Source organism: Triticum dicoccoides, chromosome 5A, assembly GCF_002162155.2.
Source record: "Triticum dicoccoides isolate Atlit2015 ecotype Zavitan chromosome 5A, WEW_v2.0, whole genome shotgun sequence".
NCBI classification, from domain to species: Eukaryota; Viridiplantae; Streptophyta; class Magnoliopsida; order Poales; family Poaceae; genus Triticum; species Triticum dicoccoides.
The window spans coordinates 15,477,899-15,484,152 of NC_041388.1; the positions used below are offsets into that span (position 1 = coordinate 15,477,899).

The following is a 6,254-nucleotide window of genomic DNA, read 5'->3' on the forward strand; positions in this document are numbered from 1 at the left end:
TTCATCGAAGTGAAAGAAATGGAGAGAGTACACATGAGATGGAAAGATACTCCATCCGTTTCTTTTTACCCCGCATACAAGATTTCTCTCAAGTCAAACATTGTAAAATTCGACCAAATCAATTCATATGAAAAAATACCAACATTCACAATGTTAAATCAACACTAGTAGACGTATCATGAAACTATTTTTCATATCGTATATCTTTAGTATTGTGGATTTTGATATTTTTCAATGCAATTTTCGTATAAAAACCAATAAAGTGTACACTCAAAAAACAAAGAAAGTGAGAGAGGGGCAAAGCCATGGACGACGAATGAGAATGCACCGCCCTAAAAAGGAAAACCGACGAATTCGGCCCAAGGGGCCGCCGGACTGGACAATCCCTAAAGCCCACACCGGCCGAAACCCTTACCTCCTCCCCGACTCTATATAATCCAAACCCTAGCGCCACTGACTCCCAGCAGCAGCAGGCATCTCCCCTCCCCTCGCGCCGCCGCCGCCGCCGCCGCAACCAAGAAAGTCGGTAACGGCCCCCTCCCCTGCTCTCCGCCTTCCCGCCTTTGAACTCCAAGCGGAGCGAAGCAGCCAGCATGCTGTTGCTTCCTCGCCTAGTTCTAGGTCCGTAGGTCGTGCGAGCTGTTGATATATGCTACTAGTAGTCGGATAACCAGGATGGATTGCTGTTGCGTCCGGATGAGTTCCTGTAGTTGCGCATCGCAGAAACTGATTACCGACGGATCTCATTGCCGCCGCGTATGAGACGATGCCACAGCGATCCGCCCCGCCGTCGCCGTTCTCTATTGGGCTCGCTTCTGCGGTCCAGTAGGTGATGGTGGTGTACATTGCCTTGCGATCTTACGTTTCCGTGCATTCATCAGGGATTTCACTGAATATTTAAAAGTTGCTAACTTGTTAGCTCTTTCTTCTGATTATTGTCCTACACAGCTTAGGTGCTGTTATTTAGCATTACAGTAGGTGATTGCTGTCGTTGTCTGCAAAGGCATTGTTTCGTTGGTTATTCCTGTACACAGCTTAGGTGCAAAAACATTGTATGCTTCTAAGATAATTTGGTGTCCTCAGAAACTAGTGTCGTTGATTAGGTTTATATGTTGGTTCTTTTCTTCTGGCTGTAGTTTCAGCTGTTGGAATTTATATTTCTTTCTCGTTTTTGCTGCTGTTTCTTGGAGGAGCATTATTGATGCAGATGAGGAGACACTAGTTTTATGGGTAATTTGCGTCTGAGGCGTCTCTGTGATGTCACACCCTTTTCACCTTGGAGATCTGATGCATCCTTGATAATATCCTTATTCTTTGGTTTTTTTATGTTTGATTCGTTTGGGTGAGATGAGGATATAATTACATTGTTGATGGATGATATGATGTCCAATGAATCATGTATTAGCTCTATCTGATCATACCCATACAGGTTTTATTTGTGTCTTCAAGAAAGAAAACTTTGCCGTTTTGTCTTTTTTTTTCTTATTCTTAAGCAGCATGTTTTTTTCAAGGAGTTGTCGATGCAGATGATGAGACACGAGTTTATGGGTAATTTGCGTCTGAGGCATTTCTGTGATGTCACACTCTTTTCACCTTGGAGATCTGATGCATCACCCTGTCCATGTCTTTTGTGTTCTTTGTACTTATATTTCAAAAATCTTTTTGTTTGGTGTTTTAATTGGCGAAAGATGAACTGATGAATGAGATTAATTTCCCTATTGGTTTGATTGGCTGACATGATAGCCTAAATACTGAACCGAATCTGATCATCCTGCCTTCTCCTATGTACGAAGAGAAATGAATTTCTTTTAACCTTTTCTAGTTCCAGTGTTATGGTGGTGTTTGTTGCAGAATGGTACTGAAAAAATGATTCTAGTGTTGTTTAAAACAAACAAAGTTAGATCAATTCAAAAAGAAACTTTGTTTTCTAATTGAAATGGGCATAGTTGATGCAAATGAGGAGACATGAGTTTATGGGTAATTTGCATCTGAGGCATTTCTGTGATGTCACACTCTTTTTCACCTTGGAGATCTGATGCATCTGCCCTCACTGTTGTACTTCTCCTTGTTGGTACTTTTCCATCTAAAAAAATTTAATAGTGGTTTTAGTAGGTGAGAGGTGAGATGATGAATGAGATTAATTTCCCTATTGGTTTGATTGGCTGATATGATGGCCTCAATACTGAACCGAATCTGATCATCCCCTTGCCTCTGAAAAGTCAAATATGTTTTTACTTGCCTTGCTTTATCATTGTTATCATTGCTTTGTTCCATAGTAATTTCATCTAATCAGTTTCTAATTTAATCAGTGGATTTGAGATGATGAATGATTAATTTCCCTATTGGTTTGATTGGTCAACATGATGGCCTAAATACCGAACCGAGTCTGATCCTCATCCCTGGTTTGATAAGAAAAAGTAATGTAGTATCTTAGCTTTCTGGTTTTGAAATGTTGTAACTCTGCCTTGTATGTTGGTGTCAAAAATGAGTTTGATTGTTTCTTGCTGTCTTCAGTTTTTTAAAATTGTTGCTTCTGTTTTTGGGACGAGTGTTGTAGATGCAGATTAAGAGACAAGTTTGTGGGTAATTTGCGTCAGGCATTTCTATAATGTCAACGATCTTTTCACCTTGGAGATCTGATGAATTGTTGATAATGTTCACTTATTTTGATTTCTTCCTTTTTGTTTCATTTATTTCTAACATCTACTTGGATCTTGGCTTCTATTTTTTTTTTGCTTTCTGTGCTTCTATTTTTTTTCTTTTGCATTTTTATCAGGTGTAATTCAAGTACTTGTGGTTCTTCTTGTTTAGAGTTGAACATTTGGTGGTGCAATGATTATAAACCATTCCTCGTACTGATGGAAGATCCACTTGAACGACTCCTATACACCCATAGAATCTGAGCACCAACAAACCATGCATCTTCTGCATTTTGTCCTGATAGAACAAAACCCTGAGGTCTGTTTTGCATTTGGACATTCTGGTTTGTTACCTTCAGAGTTGATATTTGATTGACATTAGTTCTGTTGTCCTGCTCCATGACACCAAACTCGTTCATAAGCGTTTTAAATCTTGTAAAGAGTTATTCTTGTGCAGTGATTATAAAACATTCCTCGTACTGATGGAGATCCACATGAATGACTCCTATACACCCATAGAATCTGAGCACAAATTAACTAATTGATCTTGTTCCAGGTCTACTTGCAGTTGTTATCCTTTTGCCTCTCTGAAATGCTTTAACCTGTTGAGATTCTTCAGCTGATGATTGGTTTACTAGTAAGTGTTTTGTTTGTTGGTGGCCAAGGATTAATATAAATTAATAGACAAGCATATGTCCGAATTTTCTTCATGTGGACCAATCTAATCTTCTCTATGAGGCCGTTATCATGCTCATTTATGTATCTGTAGTTTATTTGATGTTTTTTGTGGTTGCATGATGCTGATGATGATTAGTGTGAACCTTTCTCAATGAAATCACTCATGATTGCATAACCTACTGCCTTCCTTCTGAGGCATCATAATTCCAGGAATAGTTCTTCTATTTCCTTTGATTTTGTTTTGTTTCTCTCTTGAATGCTGGTTGCCTATGTCGAATGATGATTACAATTGCATAGTTCATATGATCAAATCATGATTACTTGAACAAAAATAGTCTTTCGCTCCTATCTGACGACCTTTCATCCTCACCTTTTTTATGAGAATCAAACCAGTTTTTGTCTGCTCTGTTTTGCATTTTACAAGGACAATCCTGCATTAATATCAAACTTAGAGGACGGTGAAGATTGATATTTGGTCTCGTTCGTCGTAACTGGCATTTATTGCCTTGCCGACCATCCTGCTATATCACCACCCATATTCTGAGTCCTTATAACATTTACTATCGGTGTTTGACATGCCAATCTTTTTATGGTGTTTGTCCTATGATTAAATTAAACTACTTGAGAAGCAATTTCCATTTGAATAATAAATAGTGAATTTTTTATTTGCTTGGATTTGAGCAGTGATGAGACAATTGAATAAATATGATCATCTAGGTGTGATTATCAATCGCTACGTTCTTACTGAGCTCTTATCTTTTTACTTTTGGCAGTTTCATTGCAAAAGTGTATCAGTTCTTCTAATTGTTTGACTTTGATTGCTATTGTACAACATATATTTGATGTTAGCAGTGAAATTTTAAACCTTTTTGAGGATGATGACTACATATTTGTCGCTCCACGCTTAGGGTCGCCATCGGTGGATCTATGCAGATTGACATACTTATGAATCTGACTCTAGTTATTTCTTCCAGTTAGTTCTGTTTTCTTTCAGACTTGTTTTATTTCTTCTGTGATGGCAGTGATGATTTGCAAATATTCAAGCTCAACAGACCAAATCACAGGTTTTCTCTTGGGAGTTAATTTGTATGCCGAATATCCCGCTGAACTGAGCCATCCGATACCTGATTTTATAATCAGTTCATTGTTCTTTTCTCGTGTTCCCTCTTTTCTGCTTCTTTTTGTTGGAAGGATCATGCTCATTTCTTTATCTATAGTCTTGTTTAGTTTTTTGTTTGTTTTGGTGCACATAGTTGCGATGAGGATAACAAGCTCCCTCTTCTGAAAGAATTGACGACATTGCTGGCAGAATCGAACCAATTAAATATTGCCACCACTGAGCAACTATGTGTCTTGAACAATATTTCTTTGCTGTTATTGATCGTTTGCTTCTTTTAACTTCCAGTTTACTAGATTTGTTTGGATTGTGATTAGGGATTTTGCTTCTGGCGAAGCAGCGAGTTCATGCGCAAGTGAATGAACGAGCAGCGAGTGAAGTGCAACAGTCATAAGTAAGTGTCGCCATGTTCCTAAAAAGAGTGACCATCTTTCCTTCCCTTGTACTGACACTGAGCGAGCAGCAAGCATAGGCAATAGTTTCCATAGGTTGGGGCGCAAGCAAGCGTTTTCAGGCTCCACTAGCTAGCGTACTCTTAGGCTATCAATGAAACCGAAAGAAAAAACTAGTGCCCTTTTGTATAGATAGAGACACAGTACTTTTTCTTTACTTCTTCCATACTAGAAGAATGGAAGGAAATCCTTAGATAACACTTCTTCCTTATTTGAAGAAATGATATCCGACACCCGTGGAAACTCTCTGGGCGTTGCTATTAAAAAAGTGGGTCTATCCGCCCCGGCGTGACTCACACTTGACCAACCACTTCTATCTAAGAAAATATGGGTTTATGCGTCCTAGTCCGAACCATTGGATCGATCAGAAGAAGAAACACAAAGGAATTGAAGGTACCAAATGATGTTTTTGTGCACCCTGCCTTTTTTATGCGGCTAGAATGCAATTGATGCCTATGATGATTAGCTTTCCCCGGCCCAATGGTCTTCTTTTTGTTTTTCACTGTTATCCAACACTTGCACCTTGCCTTTTTTATGCGGCTAGAATCCAATTGATGCCCATGATGATTAGCTTTATGTTGGAATTACGGTCAGATACAGAATGATGATATTTTTGCGGCTTTCTGAGGTTAAATTTGGCTCTGTTTTATTTTCTGGCTGTGTGCTTTGCTCTGTTTTCTCCGTATTGTCTTTTGCTTTTTATGTTGATACAACAGCCACTAATAACCACTGAAGTGGGGATTGTCCTTTGGCTGTAATCTCTGTGTACACCTGATTTGATTCAGCTGTGTCCTTTGTTCTGCCTTTTTTTGCAATGTCTAATTCTCTTGTGTATAAATTTGCCTGTTGCTATGAATAGTTGAATACTGATCGAAGATGCTTTCATATGTTGATATATATGTACCTGAGACCGTGTTTATTGATTTATAGATCTATATATTTATTATGCCATATGGTCTGATAAACTGGGGAAACTGTATGGCAGTGATGACGAATTTTAAGGCTTGTTTCTCAAAACATTCGCAGTCGCCGCCTAAGAGCTTTCGCCCAGCCAGGCTTGAGAGCTAATGCTGCTAATTCCTTCCTTGGATGTCTGAGCCTTGTTAACATCCCCATTTTGTCTTTGTTTCAGCTTTATTAGTCTGTTGTCTTCACTGCTTGGTTCTTTGCATAGCAAATGAAGATCAGTGAAAGGCTAACAACATTTTGAGTTGCTGCCAAAGTGTTTTTGCTAGTGCTGCTACATCGTTCCTTTGAATGGCTGAAACCATAATTTTGTTTAGTGATTGATTTTTTTTGTCGAAACTTAGTGATCAATTATTGAGAAGCAATGGCGCAGCGTGAGAGTGCCTATCAGCAATGTTGAAA

General features: G+C 38.8%; 16 non-coding genes and 1 pseudogene across 16 annotated transcripts; all 17 read left to right on the top strand.

Moving 5' to 3' along the window:
• Positions 1 to 1,198: 1,198 nt before the first annotated feature.
• Positions 1,199 to 1,296, top strand: LOC119304664. Its single transcript, XR_005148392.1, has one exon. It is a non-coding gene; the product is annotated as a small nucleolar RNA Z101 (small nucleolar RNA).
• A 44-nt stretch (positions 1,297 to 1,340) lies between these two features.
• On the top strand, positions 1,341 to 1,421 carry LOC119304682 (annotated as a pseudogene).
• Positions 1,422 to 1,517: 96 nt separating this feature from the next.
• LOC119304663 lies at positions 1,518 to 1,614 on the top strand. Its single transcript, XR_005148391.1, has one exon. It is a non-coding gene; the product is annotated as a small nucleolar RNA Z101 (small nucleolar RNA).
• Positions 1,615 to 1,686: 72 nt separating this feature from the next.
• Positions 1,687 to 1,772, top strand: LOC119304675. Its single transcript, XR_005148402.1, has one exon. It is a non-coding gene; the product is annotated as a small nucleolar RNA Z102/R77 (small nucleolar RNA).
• Positions 1,773 to 1,946: 174 nt separating this feature from the next.
• On the top strand, positions 1,947 to 2,044 carry LOC119304661. The gene has a single exon (XR_005148389.1). It is a non-coding gene; the product is annotated as a small nucleolar RNA Z101 (small nucleolar RNA).
• A 73-nt stretch (positions 2,045 to 2,117) lies between these two features.
• On the top strand, positions 2,118 to 2,203 carry LOC119304674. The gene has a single exon (XR_005148401.1). It is a non-coding gene; the product is annotated as a small nucleolar RNA Z102/R77 (small nucleolar RNA).
• A 351-nt stretch (positions 2,204 to 2,554) lies between these two features.
• LOC119304671 lies at positions 2,555 to 2,648 on the top strand. The gene has a single exon (XR_005148398.1). It is a non-coding gene; the product is annotated as a small nucleolar RNA Z101 (small nucleolar RNA).
• A 175-nt stretch (positions 2,649 to 2,823) lies between these two features.
• On the top strand, positions 2,824 to 2,909 carry LOC119304718. The gene has a single exon (XR_005148434.1). It is a non-coding gene; the product is annotated as a small nucleolar RNA snoR8a (small nucleolar RNA).
• Positions 2,910 to 3,087: 178 nt separating this feature from the next.
• Positions 3,088 to 3,170, top strand: LOC119304719. Its single transcript, XR_005148435.1, has one exon. It is a non-coding gene; the product is annotated as a small nucleolar RNA snoR8a (small nucleolar RNA).
• A 267-nt stretch (positions 3,171 to 3,437) lies between these two features.
• On the top strand, positions 3,438 to 3,515 carry LOC119304695. The gene has a single exon (XR_005148415.1). It is a non-coding gene; the product is annotated as a small nucleolar RNA U83 (small nucleolar RNA).
• A 69-nt stretch (positions 3,516 to 3,584) lies between these two features.
• LOC119304583 lies at positions 3,585 to 3,678 on the top strand. The gene has a single exon (XR_005148368.1). It is a non-coding gene; the product is annotated as a small nucleolar RNA snR60/Z15/Z230/Z193/J17 (small nucleolar RNA).
• A 92-nt stretch (positions 3,679 to 3,770) lies between these two features.
• On the top strand, positions 3,771 to 3,865 carry LOC119304647. The gene has a single exon (XR_005148379.1). It is a non-coding gene; the product is annotated as a small nucleolar RNA Z43 (small nucleolar RNA).
• A 323-nt stretch (positions 3,866 to 4,188) lies between these two features.
• On the top strand, positions 4,189 to 4,275 carry LOC119304723. Its single transcript, XR_005148439.1, has one exon. It is a non-coding gene; the product is annotated as a small nucleolar RNA U31b (small nucleolar RNA).
• Positions 4,276 to 4,331: 56 nt separating this feature from the next.
• LOC119304685 lies at positions 4,332 to 4,435 on the top strand. The gene has a single exon (XR_005148407.1). It is a non-coding gene; the product is annotated as a small nucleolar RNA Z107/R87 (small nucleolar RNA).
• A 130-nt stretch (positions 4,436 to 4,565) lies between these two features.
• Positions 4,566 to 4,661, top strand: LOC119304475. The gene has a single exon (XR_005148296.1). It is a non-coding gene; the product is annotated as a small nucleolar RNA R30/Z108 (small nucleolar RNA).
• A 779-nt stretch (positions 4,662 to 5,440) lies between these two features.
• LOC119304693 lies at positions 5,441 to 5,521 on the top strand. The gene has a single exon (XR_005148413.1). It is a non-coding gene; the product is annotated as a small nucleolar RNA snoR77Y (small nucleolar RNA).
• A 344-nt stretch (positions 5,522 to 5,865) lies between these two features.
• On the top strand, positions 5,866 to 5,987 carry LOC119304457. The gene has a single exon (XR_005148282.1). It is a non-coding gene; the product is annotated as a small nucleolar RNA SNORD14 (small nucleolar RNA).
• The last annotated feature ends 267 nt before the right edge of the window (positions 5,988 to 6,254 follow it).